The sequence below is a fragment of the Aythya marila genome (genome assembly GCF_965140915.1).
Source record: "Aythya marila genome assembly, chromosome: 12".
NCBI lineage: Eukaryota > Metazoa > Chordata > Aves > Anseriformes > Anatidae > Aythya > Aythya marila.
This window is the reverse complement of record NC_139053.1, coordinates 5,662,777-5,685,034: the sequence shown is the minus strand read 5'-3', so window position 1 is coordinate 5,685,034 and position 22,258 is coordinate 5,662,777. Positions and strand designations below refer to the sequence as shown.

Sequence of the window (22,258 nt, the reverse complement as noted above, 5' to 3'; positions counted from 1 at the left end):
CATATTCAGAAACCTCCTGTGCAATCTTCAACATATTCAGGCATCTGTTTTATAAATCCAGATGATGTAACATGCCAAGCCAATTGTTCTGCTGCCTGACAACAGGAATGTGGCTTATCATAGGTTTTTTGGTAAAACTGACGATGAAGCGGTAATTCAGTCTCTTGTCAGTGTTGACTTTGGGTAAGTCATCCTCAAACTTGCTCTGAGGTAATACTGAAGTAATCACGAAACTGAAAGTGAGAATGTGTTCTCTGTAGTTCTGTATTTGTAACCTTGGGGTGAAACTCACCTGGTCTTAGACAACTTTTAACTTTGGACTTTTTTCTTTTTGGTGTATGCATTGTATCTTTTAAGTGAACTTGGCCTGGTATATGTTAGACACAAGATTTGGTGTTCAAGTTACCTGTAAAATAAATTTGGTACTGTGTGAACTTCATTGTTTCCATTTAGCTTGTCACAAGACAAATCATCATCCTGTGAGCTATTGAGGTATCAGGGAGTAGCTGCTAACGTCACTGATTTCTGTGAGTTGTGCAGTTGAGCACCCGAAACATACACCCTGCAGAAATCATCCTGTCTAGACCAGAGACCGCGTTGGTTCATGTAGTGCAAAGCAGCAGTGGCTCTGCTCAGCCTGCCCTGCAATTTTAAGTATGGAACAAGTAAGGGAGGGTGCAGCTTGCAAACAGAAAGTTTTACATCTCTTTGCTTGAGGACAAATTCAGGGTAGGCTGTGTGGGATTCAGCAGTCATTTGGTCCCAGGGATTTCGTCAATCCCTAGTGATCCCAGCGTGCTGTAAGAGCAATGCAAGCAGGCAGCAGCAGCTCTCCCCATCTGCAGTGCTGAAACCCTCAACTGGGGAGCTGAAGGTAGAACAGAGATGTGGCTGTCTGCCAGAGGTTTTAGGAAGTCGCTGAAGAGTGCTTTCGTTTCACTGGGGTTTTGCAGCAATTTGGACCCGTGCACCTAAATTCAGTTAAAATGATTCTTTGGATCTGTGCCTGAACAAACGAAGCTCCTTTGGACCTTGACTCTCTGGGCTGAAATCAAATATTTAATATCAGCTTAGAAGTGATTACTTGATGTGGTAAGATGAACTTTTAAGAACTTTTGAATGTTTTGGCTTGTGTTTCTCATGCTAAGCTTAATTTCTGTGAAACTACTAGTCATGAAGTGCAAGAATATGGCAAAATTAAGCTTAAAGGTCTTTTAAAACATTACCTCGGGAGACTGTAGGGAAACATTGTGGAGGTTAAACATAGCAGTGATTGTCTTCATTGAATTGTTGACTATTACTGTGCATAGGAAACCAGCTCTGTGCACAAGAAACAAAATTTGCATTTTCTAACAAAATACATATTGGCAAAGACTGCTGCATTTCAGAAAGTTAATTCTAATGTGTGGATCCTAGGTGATAGCACTTGTGAGGTACTGTTTCTGAGCTTTCTGTCACTGGTCTAGTTTGTGACTGATGCCACAAAACTAAAGCAAATATCCAGATATTTGTACTTGTATTTCCTAAAGATGTATAATAAAAATTGGATTTTGTGATGACAGAGCGCTGACTTTTGGGAACTTCTAACTGTCTGTTCTATCTGAGTAGCCTTCCTTTATCTGCACAGACTTTAATTGACATCTCCTGATGCTTTCCTCACAGCCATCTAGGAATTAGGATTGCATTTGGCTGTACTGGCTTGTTTGTTCAACTGCTTTATTGCTTTTTCACTACTTATTAGAACATCCTCCCTCCCTTTTTGTTTTAAACTTCCAACAATAGTTGCTGTAACCTCCAGCACCTCATCACTTGTTACCTAATGCTTAAATTGTAGGGAAAGCTTCTTGCATATGTGTGTGTACATGCTAGTGTTTTTTTTTTTTTTTTTTTTTTTTTTTTAATGGTATTTAATAAAACAAGATTGTGGCCAGTAATAGCAGCTTGAAGCAATTGGTATCGATTTTTCATATTTCAAAGTTTTGAAGGGATAAATGAATGAATCTATTCCCCTGTTTCTTAAGTTCAATTGATTTTAAATATTATTTAACTTTTTATACAAATATCTTCATTGGTTTCAGGTATGCTAGAAGCAGGAGAACTCTGTGTGTGTCTATATGTAGGTAACCAGTTAAAAAGTATAATGCTTCTACTTTGGCTCAGTTTGTAGCATTAATGCTGCACCCCCCTCACCCTATCACTGCTGAAAGTACTTCTGCAAAAATGAGATTTGACTGCTCACAAGAGGGCACTGCAACTTTACTTTTGTGCACGTTCTTGTGAGATGTAAGCATTGCTCTGAGGTCTAGCAACAGAAGGTAAATAATATTGTTACTGTCTAGCCTCAATCATTTTAAAACCTAGTTCTTAGCACTAAAAATTGCAAACTCTTTTTAAACACAACATGAAATTGAAGTTAGTGGAAGTAATGGAGAAAGTTGAGTGTAGAAGTTTGAAAAGGAGTGTCTGTGTTAGCTTTTGGGTCCAAGAATTGTAGCTGCTGATGACTGAAGTAAGGAGAGCCACATAATAATCTATGAGCTCATTTAAAGAAGAAGAGGGACTGTAATGAACTAATTTATTTACTTATCAAAGCCTTAATTGTTCTTTGACAGCTCAGTAGACAAATCATCATAAGAGGAGTGTTCACTTAGTGGAGATTAATTATAGCCTCCAGCATATCAAGTTTATTATGTCCAATAAGTATGGCAAACAGCAGTAAGAACATGTTTGTCGTTACACTTGATAGCATTCTTTTGCCTCAAGGCTTGACTCCTGTAAGAATGATTAGATGTGGGTGAATTGCTCCTAATTCTGCAAACTGCTTTTTTTTTTTTTTTTTTTTTTTTTTTTTTCTGGGGGGGGGGGTGCATTTAATCCTGTCCCTTAAAGCAAAATGAAAGTATAGGGTCTAATACTGAAGTTATCAATACATAACTGTTTGAACTCTAAAGGAGAGACTTTTTGTTGTTGCTGTTGTTGTTTTGTTGATTTTTTTTGTTGTTGTTTTGTTTTTGTTTTTTTGTATTGGTTACCTTTAGTCCATGCACTTTTTGGATTTAAAGAGGCTTTAAACTTTTGGTCTAGAATGATTTTCCTCAGTGGAAAATGGAAGACAGGCAACCCAAAGAATGGCTGTTTTTTTAGGGACTGCCTGCTGAAGAAATGTGTTTTAACAAAGTGTTTTTCCAATTTGCCATAGTGACTTTCAGCTCTGAAATTGTTTCCTACTGGTTAGCACAGAAACTTGTGAGTTGTGTTAGGGAAAAGCATGTATTGCTGAATAGGCAAGGCATATTCAGAGCTGAATTACGTGAATAGCTAATGGAGTCATAAGAATCTGCTGGGGAAAAGCTGTACTTATATGTAATTTTTTTATTTCTTTTTGAGAAGCATACACACTACAGGATTATGACTCAAGCTGGGAGGAGGGGAATTACAAAAGCTAATGAAGTCATTTAAATAGTGAGAAAAAGGGTTACAGAGGAAATGAATAGACAGTGTAGAGTCTTTCAGCAGACTAAGAAAAGCCTTCTGATAACTAAGGTAAAATAAATTTGTGATCTCTAGAATAGGTTTTAACTGAAGAATATAAACTTGCTTTTTATTCAGTTCTCTGATGGACATATCAAAAAGGGAGACTTCTTTTAAAACAATGAGAACTTGATATCCCAGTGACAATTACTGAGTTCTGGCAGTTCAGACTGAGCTGTGGGGATGTGAGCAATTGTCTTCAAGTCAAGGTGATTGTAACATCAAAGCCAGATACCACTTGCTGTGTGCCATGTTGAGTCCTTTTAAAAAATATTCTGTAACTGTTGTCCAGGGGAAGTGTGTGTGACCCACCAAATTTGATATTATCCCATGTGGTGAGCATTTAACTACATCAGAGTGTTACGGTGAATTTGTAAAGGTAGGCAGTCCGAGTGGTATGGTCTGACTTGGCAGTACTAGCTAGCCCAAGTAGCTGGCTCCTTGTGAAGGCTGGCTCCTACTAGCTGGCTACTATTAACAGTCAGTTATATGAGGACTGGAGCCTGAATTCCAGATCATAAACCAAAGTTGGAAATAGGGGCTTATGCTCTAGACCCCAAAGCCCTGCTGCAGCTGCTTGCCGCATGGTAGTGTTGTGCCCTGCCCCAGTTCAGGCCTGTCCCAAACTGGGCTGTTTCAAGATGGAAATAGGAATCACTTGAATTAAACATGATGCCTCTCTGTTATTGTAGGGAAGAGCTCAGTGTAAAATGGGAGGAGGGGAACACCAGTCCCTTAAAGCAGGGAGGAGGCTCTTCACCTGTGATACAGACAAATGTGTTTTGTAATCTTGGGGTATTTATCTTTGAAACTTTCTGATCTATGTTCAGATGCTGTTAGAGAAGAACTGTTTGCTTAGATTGCTTTAAAATGGTACTGTCTGGTGCTCTGACCTACTTGTTGCCTTTGCTCTTTCAGACTCGAGTGGTCCTGGTCCTGGTCGTTGCTGTTGGCCATATCCTGCCAGACAGATGCTTGCACACGTAGAACGTTTGTTCTGAGTTGAGAATGGGATGCTTGCAGGGCTTGGAACTGGTGTGTTTAGAAGTTTTGTTCTTAACCTTCAAGAGAATGATTTAATAAGTACTGTGCCTATGTCAATAGTCATATTGACTATGTCAATAGCAACTAACAACACCAGTTGGATAATATCAAATTTGTTGTTGCACAGAGCTGAGCAGACTCTCAAATATAAAAGAAGGCACAGAGAAGTACTCTGTGCTGCTCTTTATTCTTCTAAATTTACTTCTGTTCAGTTTTTCAGTAGCTTAGTTACAAAATTCTGCTGTGTCTACTCTGGATCCTTGCACCCTCAACTCCTAAATAATCTTATTTCTATATAGTGGTGTATATAATTGTGTTGTAAGGATTCGAAAGCAGTGGCCATAATTCTTATGGGCAGCTGGAGCTTCTGGGCATGGAAGAACAAGAGCAGAGCTTGGTGACTATGAACATAGCTACACTGGCCAAAGCATGGGGGAGTGTTTGGTGAGGAAAAAGGTAGCAGTGGACAGAAGATAGGATTGGATAAATTAAATAACAGAAAGGAGAGACTAAGCAGCTATTTACAAAGGGATAAAAGAAAATAACCCTCTACTTGGAAGGGTATTGATTGTGTTGACATGAGCTGTTAACCTGTAGCTCTTTCATGAACGTGCTGAACCAACAGCATTTTAAATGTCTGATGTCTGTTTAACCTATGTGTATCTTAATGTTTTTAACCAGTGTCATTGTTGGGTTTGAACATGCTTATTTCCAGCTGTACAGGTTGACCCCTTCAATATACAAGCTGCTTGACTTGGAATAAATTGGGTTGAATACTGCTGCTCTAGCTTACAAACACAAAACAAAATCTCCCACTTGACAAAAGTGAATGTTAAGGTACTCATTGGTCTTGGAATTAATTTGTGAATTTGTCATCTTGATATTTACTTTTAATGAGTCTTTAGGTGATTTCCATACTTAAAGCCTTGGTTCACAGCTTTGCAGTCGGTATAAGATCTCAGCTGGACTCAAACTTGCAATAGAACGGGCTTAGGTTACGTTTTATTCCTACTTAGGGCCTTTCATCTGGTGGGGGTATCAGGCTGCTTAGGAATGCTGCCTCTAAACTACAAAGAGTATGTTTGATATGGCTGCTTATATTAATAACTACTGCTCGTGAACTTCTAATAATTTTAAATAATGGAACAACTGGAGTCACAAATAAGCTCAGCTAGATAAGGTACTATGCAAAATATATTACAACAATTTTAGAAGCTCTGAACAGCAGGTTTGTGGAATTTGTTACTTGCTTGTGCTAATATTTTAACAGGCTTTTACACTTAGTTGTGCAGATTGCTAAGCCTCTAGACCCCCCAAATGCTGCTACTGTAGCAGTGGATGCCTGGGCAATAACTCTTTATTTCTGAGGTAGATAAAGCAATACTTATGTGTGAAGGGAAACTGGGAAGGCACTTGAGAGTTGTGTGCATTGAGAGGAGTGCAGAATGGGAATTCCCAGGTTATGAAGCTGTGCTCTAAGATCCTGCTGTGATCTTCTGGAGGCTTGAAATAATTGGGTTCATGTGTTTGCACCCCAGCACCCCCCTGCCCCTTAGAAACTTCCCAGCTCTTTCATGAGCTACAGGAAAAGCAGCACTTGCTCATCATTATCAGCCTGTGCTTTAGTTTGAATCTCCCAGCCTGAGCTCTGTATTTTTTCTCTTTTCTTTTTGATTATACTTTCTGTCCCCAGTATAAGACCTGCCTCCATGCTGCATTTTTTTTACCTTGGTAATTTGGAACAAAGACCATGATTTCAGTTTGTTAATCTAAAATGTTTGCTTTCTGCTTCATTGTTACAGGAAGTTATGCCATTTAGTTAACTATTAGAACAGTCTAAATTAAAAGGGATTTAATTTCTAAGTGTGTGCCTTGTTAACATCTCTAATAAATACAGTTATTCACTTCTAAAGTGTTTGTTCTTGCATCTGTTTGCAGGTACTGATTTGACACGATTTGTATTTGACATAGTATTATAGGTATTGAGGTAGTACTTGAATATCCAGCTTCTCACTTCTGCAATGCTGAGCTGTGTAACAGCCTGTTAATTCTCTGCTCTAATGCAGATTTTGGAATTAGGGCACATGAATCTAAGCTTCAGGATTGCTCAAAAAACTTTGTGCATTATCTAGGATTCATTAGCTGCCAAGAGGAGACTGGTTTCTTTTCTTGTGAAATTGCACTTAAGGTGCAATGCTGTCCCTGATATTTAAAGATCCTGAAGAGTTCTCCTACTACTCAATGTGTAAGGAAGCTGTGTGATCTGGCTGGTTACTTGTGAAATCATTAATAGATGCAATTTTGAGTTGGCAATTTCAGACTATGAAACAAGACTGTCAGTGCAACAGGAAACAGGCTTATGACAGATACCCATTTAGTGCAGGAAATTGGCAGTCCTTTTTTATGTAGACTTAAGTCTTCTGGAGAAAGAGGAAAAAGCTTACACTCTCCGGTCCTTAGCTCTGTCATGTCTCATTGCAGATGTGCTGCTTCTCTCCCTCACCTAGCAGATAGCAGGAATTTGGCATCTACCACTACAACGATACCTCCCTTTCTGATGTTCATGAAGCATACAATACAGGCTCAGAGAGTGACATAGCTCATTCAAATTCCAAAAGCTCATTTCTTAAACTTAGTTTGGTAAAATTGTCAAGTACTGTAACATATTTACTAGCTTGACAGACTTTTTTTTCTTAGCCAGCCAAACACAGCTTGTGTTTTTTCAAGAGAACAGATTGTCGTGGTTCCTCCTTCTTGGTGTACAGCAACATGGGCGTGTGTGACAGCAACAGAACAGCAGCTAGGACTCAGAGGCAAGGAGGGCTGGGGATCCAGGGAGTCATTTCTTGTCCAACTACTGAATATCTGCTCCTTATGTTAATAGCAAGTAGGAACGCCTTTGAGAACATTTACTAAATTAATCCTGGTTATCTACTAATTTTAAACGAAGAAATAGTCTATTATGTAGCTATTTGGATCTTAAAGATTAAGTTGAAAGACTGAAATTTTATAGCAAAATGTATCAAAGGTACTTATCTGAGGTCAGCAGACCTCTTAAGGAGCCATAATTAATATAAGGCTGGAGTGTCACCGTTCCAGCTGAGCCATTCAATTTCAGAAATCTCTGGTAAAGAAATGGAGGGGTGACAGCATGTGCTGTGCCACTGGAAATTTTAACACTTCTTATTTGCAAAGGAAGCACAGAGCACAGCAGTGGGGAAGTCATACCTTATGGTAACCCCAAAACTAAAATAACTTGATTATGTACCTGCATGTGGAGGCTGTCTTCTGTTGATAAACTCACATCTTAAAAGAAGCACTGAGATGTCCTTCTAAATGAGGTTTACCTAGGCAGCCTTTCCACCTTGGAGAAGGTATATTACTTATGAGTTTAATGAGGTGATCTCCTTTATTTCTATGGGAAGAAAAGAGTATGAATATACTCATTTAAGGCAGCACAGCATGCTCAGTATATTGCAATGTGCAGCTTGCTTTGTTGCTTTTAGGGTATTTCTGTAAAGTAGTTCATAAATAATATTTTGTTACTAGACAGACAAAGGAAAAAGACTTTGTTTTAGCTTATTAATCCAATATAGATGGGGTGAAGCAATATTCAGAACTTACTGTGCAGTAGACTTTCCTATTTGCCTGGTTATTACGCATTTCAAGTTTTTTAAAGGAAACATGGGATGGAAAGCTAGTAGTGTTGCTATGGGAACAAGAATTTGCTGCAGTGGTGTAGTTGTTGAAGTTTGTAGCACATCGGTATGTTGACTGCTGCTCAGATGTGAAAACAATGCGCGGCCAGTTTGAAGAGGGCCCAGAAACTTGAGGAATGGGTTAGAAATGTAATTAATACACCTCAAGCCTTCTTCAAACACTTGTAGATAACCTTCTGCATTTATTGTCCAGTTCTAATATGTGACGTTTGCTATCTGAATTGCACTGAACTTGAGCCTGCTGCTACAAGCAGGACACGAGTACTTCAGCTGAATGATTGATTGCTTGTTCTGAAGAAACCTGTTGTGGAATTTTACAATATTAATTTTGGGGGTTGTAATGAAGAGCTTTCCAGAAAATGTTATCTTTTAACAGTGGAAGGAAGTAAATATGTTAAATCAAGATCTTCTAAAGATTTCTGATGGCAAAAGCTGGCAAACAGGCATTTGTTCACTATCACAAACAGAACAGACTGAACCAATTGATCTGTGATGAGACCAAAGTAGACTTAAGTAGCAGGACAGTGTAATTATCTTTGTGCCTCTTATCCAAACCTGCTTTCTGTTGAGAAAGAAAAAGAAAGAAAAAGGACTTAGATGTTGCCAAAAAATAATGAAGACTATTTTTAAAAGTGATAGCGAAAGGTGCACGTATAGCCGTTCAAGGAAGTTGAAATGGTGTAGGCTTGTTGTCTGTAAGCACCGTAGCTTCCTTACAGGCAATGAAGCCACAACCTGCAGGCTGGTCTGAAGGGTTGTCTGTACTACCCCTTCGTGTACAGCCCCTATAAGAAGGGTTCTTGCTGCACCTAGACTACTGGTTCTAACAGGGCGCAGGGGGGTGGGTGCATTCAGTTCAGAAAGGCTGCAGTGCCAAGCTCTCTGTTCTCTCTTGTAACCAGAATGGTATCTAGGTCTGGGCCTAAACTTGTTATGTTCAGTACAACAGACTTAGACTTCATGTCTCAAGTACAAAAATTAAGGTTCTCATACTAACAAAGCTTTTAGGGTCCATGGCTTCTGGCTGCTAACCTTGGAAACAAATGATTTGAGAACTGAGAGCGTCTACAGTTTGCTTGCATGTTGTGATGGGTATTCATGCCTGAGAGCATTTGGACAGTTTTTTCCCTCCCACCTAAACTGATTTTATCCTACTTCCTGTAGTACCCCCTCCCTTATTTTCTGAAACATATATGATGAAGCCATCTGTGACAAGAACATACAAGGTACATTTTTAGCAAGATCTACCATTTTGATGAAGCCCATGCTCACATAAAGAGACTCACTGGTGCCAAAGGCATGACATTAATGGATTTCACTTCCTGGTTCAAAACTTCTGTGAAATGTAAATCAGTCAATATTTAAGACAGTGCCACCTCTGGAAAGGTTTTATTTTTCTTAAAAGATATTGGGAGTAATCCTTTAAAAATTATAATCAGGTGCAACTCCTAGGGCTACTCTAGGCTGTGTAATACTGCAGAATCAGCGTAGTATTCAGCTACCATCTAGTGGGGAATTTGAGGTAGTGTTCTGAAAACGTGGAGCAGTAAATGCTCCAGAATCGTTAATTCCTACATAGGCAGACTTAAGGAGTTCTGGGAATCAGTTTTTGCCCGATTCTTTTACATCCTTATAACTATTCTGCTTTCATGGGAGTAATCATGTTCAAGGGAGGAAGTATACTAATGTGGATTAAGCACTCAAATACAGAAATACAGAAGTGTAGAGTTATATTCCTGTTTTCCTACAAACCCAGAAAATACAGTCGTGCCTTCAGATTCTGAATAGCTCCATCTTCCTCTCATTTTATCAGACATTCTGGCTTAAATCAATCTGGCAGGTACAAATTCTATAGTGTAGTGACTAGGTTATGGTTGCTCTGGTGTCTATGCTGCACATGCAATTAAATGCCAAGAGTAACAGTAGAAATTCAACTAGCAAATCATACCTGAGGAGCACACAAGTTTATATAATATTCTTTTAAATAACTTTTTCCTGCTCTGTAACTTGGCTTATCAATGCTTGTAAAGATAAGTGGGTGTTCCTAATGTTAGCTGAATAAAATGGGAGGTAGTAAATGTAAAGTAAAACAAAACACCCTCTTGCCTAACAGCCGTTAGTAAAAGGGAACATAACACAAAAGCCTTGAAGCAGAGAGCAATGTCCCTGGTGGTAGCTGGGCAGCAGTAGTCATCTGAGAAGCACTGAGTCGTGCAGTTAAACTGCGTGGTGGTGCTTGGACTTGCTTCAGATGCACAAGTCTGATTCTCCTGAATTTGGGGGGAATCTTAAATATCATGCAATATATTTAGCCTCTGCCTCAAAGGAACAGTGAGCAACTTTCCCTTTATTTCTGCTGAGCATGTTTGAGGCACCTGTACCCTGTTCCCCATATGGACATCCTTCACATTAAGACAGCTCACCTTAATGTACCTCTATTACTGTTTGCAAGCATATGCAGATCAACATCCAGTAATGAAGTTTACTGCTGTTTTTTTTTCTAGGTCTAGAAAATAAGGGCCTATTTCGTTGTGTACCGGCAACCCTGCAACTGTGGTCCCAATGCTTGTTATATTAAGAGTAGCTGATTATTAAAGATCAAGTCAATTAATGAGGGGTTCCATTTGTGGCTATAAGGTCTAGTACTGTTGAGCACTTACCTACTATGTAGTTGTGTGAAATATCAATATGATTTTTTAGCTAAACATATCTCTGCATTTTTTTTTAAATAACTCACTTGTTTCATAGGGGGAAACACACCAATGAAGTTGACCTGCGCGTGGAGGTACTACTGGCTTTAGTTTGTAGTGGATGGATGATAGGAGTCAGCCAGTCACTGTGAGCTCATTGTATGTAAGTTTTTATTATAAAATTGTTTGAATGTTGGGTTAGAATGCAAGTTGGCTTATTGGTTTAGCTTCTGGTAGAGACCTGCTGTTTTTGGCATGCTTGAGTTCTGAGTGTATTCATTTACTCCTGCTTTTCAGCTGAAAACTTTCAGCTACTTCAGTGAGATTTTTGGGGTGCTTTTTTTTTGTTTTGTACTAGACTTAATATTCAAGCTGATATTTTAAGTGTTTTTGGGCACATGGATTTGTATAACTTCAGAGCTTTCTATTCAAGACTAGTGTCTTAAGTCAGGTGTCTACATAACCTAGTAGTATAGATTACAATACTGAAAATGCTTAGAAAAATATGTAGACTTGCTGCTGTGACTATTTTTTTTTTTGTGTGTGTAGCAAGGCATTGTTTCCTAGTAACTAAACTATAGGGTGTTTAGAAGTTAAAATTAAATAGGCTTCCTTGGGCAAAGCAATCATGAGTTACTCATCTAGGAAAAATACGAGTGAAGAACAGTTTCATAGTCTTTTTAGAAAGGCAGCAAAAATTGTCTTTTGCTGGCTGCATTAAACTGTAGCTCTTTATTGGCCAGTGCTTGATTAGCAGGATCAGTGTGTTGTCACAGAAACCAAACATACTTGCTCTTAACAATACAATAGGGAAAGCTATTTAGCTAGGAGTTCGTTTCCTTGTTCTTCATTCCCTCCATGCAGTGAGCCTTCTATAGACTTCTACCAAAAAATCACAGAACCTTCATTGACTGAGACCAAAATGGGCTGCAATACCAGTAAGAGCACAGCAGTTGTGGAATCTTCCCAAAAACCTGGAGAACAGCCTGAGGAAGAAGAAAAAGATGACCCTTGCACGGAAACAACTGCTGATGCTGCCCAGAATTCGGCTTTGAAGGACAGTGCTTGTGACAGAACGAGTTGAAATAGGATATTGATGTACTTCAAATACAAACTGCAGCTATGAAGTAAGCAACTTAATTATTGGTGTTCTGTGCTTGAAGGGATTGATCTTTGTATTACTGACAGACTGTGCAGATCAAGTCAAGTTTCATACAGGATTTGAAGGAAGTCTGTATTTACTGCCGATGGTGCGATATGCCATTGAATTTGATGGATTCCCTGTGTGAATACCCAGGAGTTTGTGTGTTGCAGAAGAAGCAAGCCATCAACATTGCTTCCTGGAAATTTGCACTGAAGTCTGAAGTAATCTCATGGAAATCAATGGAGCCCTAAATCTAAGGCATTAACTGATTTTTTTTTTTTTTTTTTTTTTTAATGTATGTGTATGTATCTGTCAATTTTGACTCTGACAAAGTTTGTATTGTAATAAGTAGAAATAGCAATAATATATGTTGAATAATCTGAAAGTGTTATGTGATAAACACAAATGTACTTCAGTATATACAAATTCAACTACATGTGAAGTTTTGTCTATTCTCCAAACTGTGCATGTTGATCCATTGATGTACCTTCATATTTACTACAGTTCATTATGATCTGATGTGTTGGAATTTTGAGCAGTTTAAAAATCCTGATTATAATCAGTCTTCAGTCTTGTTGATGCAAAGATGTGCAACAATTCCTGTGCTTGAAGATGTAAACCAAGTAAATTAATGTTGTAACATATTTGGTTCTTCCAGTTCTGAACACGTGCAGTAAGAGATGTTCACATGCTTAGACATGCACACACCTTGGTGTACAGTTCTTTGTGGGCTGACCTATACTTAACTTTGGACTGTTAATTAAAAGACAGTCTGGCATTTCCTAGTTTTCTCATGATTTAAGCACTTGTGAATAGTGTTTATATATGTCCATTCTGAGAAGACGAAATCTTTATTGTATGTCCACTAAACGGTGGATGGTGTGCATCTTTAACGAAGTATGGCACTCACTTTACAAGAAAGGCTGAATGCCTGCTCTGTAATAGCACTGAAATGTTCTTGATTGCCATATGTAACAGGTCAAGAACAGTATATTCTGGAACTTTTTTTCATAAATAAGGCAGACTTTAAAGTTATTTCAGTAGCCTATTCATCTGAGTTTGGTGTCTGATAGTTTTACCTCATTCTACTTACCTATTTTAATTGCTTCGAACTATTCTAGCTTGAGAGCAAATGAGTTGATTGAAAACAAGTAAGGTGAGAGGAAAATAAACTTCTAGCTGTTTCTGAATTGTGGATAAACTCTAGAAAAGAAGAGGATCTGGCTTCAACTCTCAAAGGGGCATATATATGATATATTTGGTCATCTGCCTAAATTTCTGAGGGATGGCAGTGTAGCACTTCAAACTGACTAGAGGGTAAAGCTGGGTGTTTAAGACACTTCTGTTAACTAAATTCATGTACTTCTGAGCTAAAAAAGTTGTTTGCTGTTTCTGCTTTTTCAGATGTGCTTTGTCAGTGTTCTTTGCTTAAAAACTTAGCTTCTTTTAAATCCTGTGTCTTACACAAATGAAAACCTGCTGTCTCTTAAGGGGTAACACTAACTGTTGGGTAGAGAAGGAATAACAGAAGGTGACTCCTCTCTGAAGGGTCTGTTTCTTGCTGCGGTGGGTATCTAACATGGAGATGTATATTCAATGAGTAGTCTGAGTTCAGTAAATATAATTTATTCAATACGCCTGTTGGGCATACCTCAGTTGGCATGGAGGTGGTGGTGGGAAGCAGGAAAGATCAGATCTGTTACTACTTGCTGTGTATTCATTATAGCCTCAAAAGCCAGTGAAGACAAGTTAAAGGGGGTTGGCGCTTCCAAATGGGAACTTGACACTTGGCAGAATTAAGCCATAATTCAGCAGATTGTTAGAGCTTTTCTTTAGCCAAATGCATGTTAGTTGGTGTTTTTGTATGTCTACATTAGCATATCTTGTTTAAATGCTGGCGACGCTCATTTGAGAGTATGAAATATAGCTGCTTTCACTGTGTAAACTGAGAATTTAGCTAGAGCAACCTGTGCATAATTTCTCTGCCAGTGTGTAGGCTACCAGACCGTGTTTGTACGTGGGTACACCTAGCAACCTGAAGCTCCTGGGGGTCAAATCCAGAAGTTTACAACAGGAGTTACCGTCACTGTAAGGATGTCTAACTGCTACACTTGCAGAGGGGCTAGTGTCTTACCTTAGAGTACTATGGGATGATTAGTTTGAGAAGTTCCGAAAATACTTTGCAGGTGGTTCTTCATCCGAGTGACTGGTGGTACCCATGGCATTTCAAAGGTGCATGCAGTGTGGCTGGGAGTGGCAGGTGGCCAATGTAAACAGCAGCCTGTTGCTGTTGCTTGCATATATGGTACGTATGCATTCTTCTCTCACACACTGGATCCTATATTCTTAGTGGTAGCTTGGGACCTGAGGTAGGTATCTTTATTTTAATGGTCATGTGGAGAACTTCATGTCCTTTGCTCTCCCAGTGACCCAGTGCAGTGTTCCCTAAAGTGGTATATTTACAGCTTTACTCCCTGATGGGAGGGCAATGTTGTGCTTCCAGAACAATTGTACTTCTTTCTGTTGGGACTACCAGTTCAGTTCCCGCACTTCACAGCTGGCATTTCTAACATGAATTTTTAAAATGGCACTTGATCCTCAAGTACTTAGCTTAAGGCATTGGCCAGATAATGATTTAGCACTTCTTGATACAGACTTCAAGTTGCAGAACTTACTATGTACACACTACAAACTACTAGTACGGAAATTATTTATAATGTTCTAAGCATATTACATTTCTGATTCTTACATCCTGGAAGTTAAACAGAGGATGGCATAAGTTACCAAGCTAGTGGTACTCAACATCCTGTAGTTTCTCTTTAACATTGGATACAATACCTAGTTTCCTCTTTTCCCTGGGAGATTATCCTATAACTGCTTTTTGGCTTCCTTCAACTCAGACTTAGGTAATTTTCAACAGTGTCTCCCTTTCCTCACAAAAAAGGCTTATAAAATGTTGGCCTACCATGTTCTTCATGATTTACTCAGTAGCATAGCTAGTCTGCACATGTCAGAGGAACTGCTCTGCAGAGCTAGGGATTTTGGGTCTAGGCTGTTGTAATAGATGAACTGTAGTGATACTGTCAGGGAGATTCAGATCCATTTGTTCATATCTGAAATGATATTGAGAACTGGACCACATGCAGCAGCATGGAGCCCTGGGCAGGGCTAGCTAGCTGTCCTGCTAGCAATGTGTGTACTAGCTCAGAAGGTTGTGCATTGTGCTATGATGCACCACAAACACTGAAGGAAAGGAAAGCTGTGTGGTAGGCACATGATCTTGGAGTCTGGTGTGAGAGTACTTGACCTCCAAACATCAAGGGTTTTGTTGGTTTTGTTTTCACTCTTCCTGCACTCTTCCTATCTACCCTATTATGTAATCTTATCTCTGAGAGTTGCTATATGCCCTTATGTTGAGCTTTCTGTTTTTCCCATCGCTTCTCTGTCTCTGGGAAGGAAAAACGGTTGGTTTATTGCTTTACATTCAAAGGAGGAGGAAAACAATTACTTGGACAAGTGTTAGTAAATATCTATTGAGCAAGTCTTTGATAAGCAAACAGTTGCGGAGATGACTGAAAACTCCCTTGTGAGCAGGTGCTGGGGCTGTGTGGTCTTTTGTGTCCTGCTGCCCTCAAAATAACACCATTTTTTATAACGATGCTGAGAGCACGTTCTTTGAATTTTGGCATGTGGATAATTGATTATGAAAGCTACAGAGTGGCAAATGGGACAGAACAGTTAATAGAAAGTCTATGGAGTCTTGCCAGTGATCCCAGAAATAAAATATTTGCCACAATTTTGGAAACCAGAGCTGATCTGGGGATTGGAAAATGCAAAATAACTTTCTTCTATGCAACCTTCAGTGATCATCCAACTTCCCATCTCATGCAAGGAAGTTGATCCATCTCCCAAGGATCTATAATCATACCTCCCTCACTCCTGAAATGGAGTGTCTTCACTTATGAGTTCGGTCTCTCACCTGTAACCATTCTTATCCTATTTTCTGTGCAGTTTTTACTTTCCACTGTTGTCTATTATGAATAAAAATATATTATGAAAGCTTTTTGCTGATCCAGATCAAAAATACCACAAATCACTGTTGGAGCATATGGAATTCTGATGTTAAAAAAAAAAAAAGGAACATGCTTAGGGAAAGCTTGCAATTGTATTTATGGATAAGACTAAAAAAAATAACATGCTACATCGTAGGTAGGCAGGATATTTAATTTAGCTTTGGGTGTCATGGAACAGGATTAATTTTTAGAGCTGAAATCACACAGAAATGGTTGTTTTGTCTTTTTACTTAGCTGGTTATAAAATATTAACATGCTTTTGACTCATGGTATCACTGTCTTTGCAATTAGATTCTTACTGGGCATTATGTAAATCCACTATACTATCTAGCAGGGGGAGGAGAGTAATGGGAAGGAGGTTTGTAATGTTTTGTAACAGATGGCCTTCATCTTGCATATGTAATTACAGATACTCCTCACTTAGATGTTGCTGTGTCCCAGTAGTACCTGCTTTTTGGAAATTAAAAAAAAAAATAAAAAAATAAAAAAAATACTGCCTCAGTGCTTGTTTTTCCTCATTTGCCATCTAGTAGTGGTGGACAACCACTTACATTTCTCAAATACTTACCTGTATCCTGAATCCTTAAGTGTGTGCCCACATATTTGTATGTATAAAATTATATAAACAACCCCTTTTTAATATAAAAACTTTGCGTTCTGTAGTAAAATCAGTTTAAGATTGGGTTGTTGAGCCTGCAGAAGAGAAGATTCCCGGGAGGCCTCACAGAGGCCTTCAGTACCAAAAGGGGGCTACTGGGAAGCTGGGGAGGGGTTTTTGTCAGGGGGTGTAGTGACAGGACAGGGGGAATGGTCTTAACTAAAAAAGGGTAGATTTAGATTAGGTATTAGGAAGAAATTACTGTGAGGGTAGTGAGGCCTTGGCCCAGGCTGCCCAGAGAAGCTGTGGATGCCCCATCCCTGAAGTGCCCAAGGCCAGGCCAGATGGGGCTGTGGGCAGCCTGGGCTGGTGGGAGGTGGCAGAGGTTTGCAATTAGATGGTTTTAAGGTCCCTTCCAACCCAAATCATCTACGATTCTATCATAAGGTTAGTAAGATTGACTGAAATGCTACCTTTCAAGTCTATTGCCCAAATAAGCCTATGAATGTGCTATGTGTCTCATTCTCCACTTTGGTGACAACATGGAGTGACAATTAAATCAGTAGTCTCAACTGCAATTTGTGATGAAATGAGTGCTCTGGTTCTTCAGGTTTAACAGTCCTTCCTATATGCAAATTATACTTCTTACAGTGAACTGAAATGCCAAGAAGTTTGGGTTAAATTAAGTGAGACCTTATCTGCATATCCTCCATCTCCTCTCCCAGCTGTTGAACACTTTTTGCCTACAAAAATACTTGCTAAGACGTATTAAACTTTCTTCAAAAGTATTAAATCACTGAAGCAAGGGAGATGAGCTGCTTCCAGAAGATACCTGAGGGTAATAAACACTAGAGGGCGATGTTGTAAAAGGAATTAAGGCCACCGCTGTGTAAGGGAATGCGGTACACAAGCTTTTCCTGACGACTAGTAGGGAAAAATGTGAGAAACCAGTATTACATGAAGAAGTTTTCGAATTGGAAAAGCTATATATTGCTAACTATCAAGGCTTTAATGCACATATTTTTTTTTTTCAGATGTTATAATTGAATGCCTCAAGTATTCTTCTACATAGTGCTTAAGTTCTGAAGCACTTTCTGTTGTCATTGCTGCATTGTAACCAGTGCTTGTAGGCCACTGCTGGGCTATCTGTAACTCTAAGCTATGGAAGCTGTATTTATAAGCAGACTTCCTCTGAGTCTTGACTGTGTTGAGCTCTTGCGTAACATTTTAGAACAGCTTTAGTGTTAAACATGGCTCCTAAAGGGTACAAACTACCTACTAAAAATAAAGAAGCTCAGCAGGACAAGGTAAGGCCAGTGACCTGATGGAAGATCCTATTTGGAGACCTTTCAGGTAATACATGTTGCCTCTGGACTCTGGATACTTTGAAATTTACAGTAATTATTACTACTTTTTTTCCTGTAATGGCTGAAAAACATATTTGTGCTTTGCTTTAGAGAAATGTGATGGGAGCACTCTCGGAAGAGTTCAGTATAATGCTGAAGATGCACATTTTTTTGGATGTGAATAAATTGAACGGCTGTGTACTCCTCTTCAAATGTAAGACATATTTCTAAATTGTGGTTAAAAATCATCACAAGTTACTCCATTAGATGATGATCCTTAACAAACCGGAGAGAAACAACTTCAGGGCTACCATTGAAAATTCAGATTGAAAATCAATTTTAATTCATTTCACTTTTACAGTGGAGTAAGAAAATTAATTACTTTTCAATGCGTGGTGGTATGGTATGGCTAGATGATAGCATTAAGAAGCTAAATTCTTCAAATGAAATACTTATACCGGAGCAAAATGACTGATGTTTTATTCATGATTTTTTGCATACAGCTCTAGAAAACTCCAAAAGCCATGAATCCTTGCAAGCAGACTTTGTGACTGCAACCCATTTCCTGTATCTGTCAAGCAGTTCTGCAGTAAGAAGTGATCTCTAATTAAAATAAATTTGTCATCTATAAAGTATACGAAAATTTACTTAGAGGTTGTCATAATAAATATTTTCTTACTGCTTTCCTTGATTCATTGATCCATCTGACTTCTGTAACTTCTGTCAAACCAAAATTACTTTTTTTCTGATGAATTTATTCTAAGGCATCTACCACAAGTCTCAAGTAATTACTATGAGTACTTGCTGTTTATCTGGTCAAATTCCTAGGCCCTGTTGTGATGGGCAAATATTACTCCAAACAGATCATTCAAGAGAAGCCTGTGAAAGACTGAGTGCTACATCTCAGCTGTTCTTTTGGCCTTCGCTAAAACTGCTTTACAATTTTAGCTCCCGGGTCCTGGAATCGTTTCTGTATCTGTAGCTCTGAACTCCTGGCTCCTGATCATGCTTGTTCTGCCCTAGTCTGCTTCCTAGTCCTGGGCCATTTTATTCAAACCTTCTGCAGCTTGTGTTGAACCTCTTGTTATCTGTCTGGCTCCACGTATGTGTTTGAGACCCATGAAATCTCTTGGCTTGCATGTTTTTCACTTTGGCTTGCTCTGGGATGATTGTCTGAAGTGTTGGCATCAGATCCAGTCTGATGAGCTTAAATCTTCTGGTAAAATAGACGTTAGAACTGAGCATTTATTGCTTGCAATGTTCTTACTCAAGCTGGTTGTGTGTTATGAGCTATGTATTCTGATGAGAAATTGCTTTTTGGATGGCTGGCACTTGCAAATCCATTGTTTATCTAGGACTCCTCTGGTATCTGAAACATACGTATTACTACATGATTCCTTAAAGAATGTTTTTACTGCTCTGAAAAACTTTGAGGTGGCTGAGTTCATGGTCACCTGCAGCTTCAGTAGTTACTTGCATGGTGATTATAGTCACTGAGAGGGCTGAAGATTGTCCGGTTTCTGCTTCTCACTTGTTTAAGAAAACATAACTCTTTTGCTTGTTTCAGGTCAGTTTCTTTACAATCCCAAACACCTTACATTCCAGCTGTTAAATATTAAGCATTGATCCTTCTTATTGTATAGTGCTTCTGCATTTTGCACATGTTGTAGGTGGCAGCTTGGTGAGCATCTGTGCTCAGTAAGGTGCCAGACCTCCAGAGCTGAGAGCTGTTGGGGGCAGGCTTCTGTCCTCAGTTTCTCCAAGTGCAAAGCAGTGTTTATAGATATAAGTATTCCACCCCATACCTCACATTTTCATTCCTCTTCCTCTTGTGGTCCTTTGGTACTGAAGCAAGCTATCAATTTGGTCCTTTGGTACTGAAGCAAGCACCCAATTTTCTTGGTCCCTTTGCTGACTCTGGTGCTTGGACACTTATTCAGAATCCAGCATTCTTTTCATTGTTCCTTAATTATTATCTCTTGAAAGACAATAATTTTGAAGTGAAATCTAATTGCTTTTAGTTCAAGCATCTGCTAGAAGATTTCAGTAGGTAATGATACTTTGAATTGCTGCAAGCTGGAGTTTGTTACTGATGGCTGGTAAAAGTCCTTGACATATTAGTTTTGGAGTGACATTGACTACTAATAATAGTAAACAGGTTTTCTTTGACTTCTCCATTTATATGTACTTAAAAGTGATCCTGATGCTGTCTTTTAAAACAGATTCATTCTGACTGGAAATGTTCAAGTTTATTAAAAGTTCTAAATTCTTTGGAAGGTTTTAACTCTGTAAAGCTATATCAAAGCTAATCATCAATTGGAGCCAAAAATATTGGAAAATCATTTATATGAAAACGGAAACTATTATAATTTAAAAAGGTGCAAATGAAACCATACTTTTTCAGAAGGAGATCAATGAAAACCACTTTATTAGAAAATATAAATCACTTTTTAATTTCAGATTCAGTACAGGAAAATGCTCTGGTTTCATCGAAATTGATTGGTACACCTGCAGAGAAAAGCAGCTTTATCATCTCATTATCAGTCAATTAATATTCAGGTCTAAATGTGAATACTGTTGCAGTTAACTGTAAATGAATGATTTTATTGAAGTCTTAATAGACCAGGAAAAGCAGGCTTCCACTATGCTAAATGAGGTCAGGTGGGGGGAAGAAAGTAAAAATGAGTAATTCTGTTAGCGATTTAAACATCTTTTCAGTGTTTCCAGAGCTTTAAATGGACACTTTCTTGAACTGAGCATCCATTTTTTGCTGTATTGAAGTTTTCTTCTGCAGGGTGCTACTACTCATATGGGGAAGCTTCCACATTTAGCCTTTCTGGTATTTAAGTGTAGAAATGCATTTCGTAAACTTGGAATAATATATTTACATACAAAAAAAAGCACTAAATATTGAACAGACTCAGATAATTCAAATTCATCTTGAATGGTACTATTTTCTCCTTCAACATATGCCTTGTTAGCAGTTTGCTGGGATAGTTGGAGAGACTTCTGAGAAGGGAGGGAGTTGGGGAATGACCTTTTCTCCTGCTGTAGGAGACAACTTTCTGCTAGGCCATAAACAGAAGGCCATAAGCTTGCTTCAGTTACGCTTTGAAAGGTTTTAGGATATAAAAAGATGAAGTCAGCTGATCGCAGCTATCATGTTCAATTAGTTTGTGTGTTTCCTTGTTGTGTAGTTATCTCCCTGGGCTTGTAAGTTAGTGCTTTAAATTGGGCTCAAGTGTAGTGAGATTCCCTTTTTTGCACCCAAAAACCAGGGTAAGCAGCAGTAAGCATAAAGCTTTACAAGCAACTGCATAAGAATTAGAAATCGGAAACATGCGGTTGAAACACGGTGTAATCGATTCTTGATCATGGATTTTGTTTTACAAAATAGTGTTGTGCTGCTGGGACACCAGATACTACGTATACATAGGTCTAAAAGAATTGCCCTTGTGGTAAGATTGGGATCCCTTTGAATTTTATTTGGTTTGAGAAGACCTATACTGAAACACCAGATATTTTTATTGACTTAAAAAATGTAGAACCAATGAAAACTTTTACTTTCAAAAGTGACCTTTTACAAGTTTGATCTAAAGAAAACATTTTCAATGGGAAATTACTTATTAACTTGATGATCTCTGAAGCTGTTTCTTTTCTCGCTTCTTCTATCCTATTTAAAGCTTTTCTGATGAAGCTACAGTGCTAGTCAAACAACAAAATTGCAGAAAGAAGCCCTCCTCCCCTGGCTGCTCCTGGGATTATTTTGGCTGTAAGTGTGGTCATGGTCATAATGTATAATCAAAACAAACCCAACTTGAGGTTATTTGGATATTATCTTCCTAAACCTTTTCTAGTTCATGGGACTAATGAGCTGGGAAGCCTGTACAGATACCGTTATTATTGTTGCAACCCAAATTCATGCATCCTGACCATATGTTCAAAATCCATAGTCTTCCATTTTGTCTGGAAGAAACTCATCTACTCTTTTAGGTAACAAAAAGACTTTACAAGAGAAGACTCTTGCCACCATATCAGCACCTTACTGTCTGAAGGACAGTATGGTTGTGTGGATGATGCTCCTGAGCTTTTACAGTTTATAGGCTTGCATGT

General features: G+C 38.7%; 1 long non-coding RNA gene across 1 annotated transcript; it reads left to right on the top strand.

The window, feature by feature from the left end:
* The first annotated feature begins 956 nt into the window (after window positions 1–956).
* LOC309882516 lies at window positions 957–12,746 on the top strand. The gene is made up of 3 exons (XR_014318308.1): window positions 957–1,092; window positions 4,450–4,566; window positions 11,849–12,746. It is a non-coding gene; the product is annotated as an uncharacterized lncRNA (long non-coding RNA).
* Window positions 12,747–22,258: the final 9,512 nt, after the last annotated feature.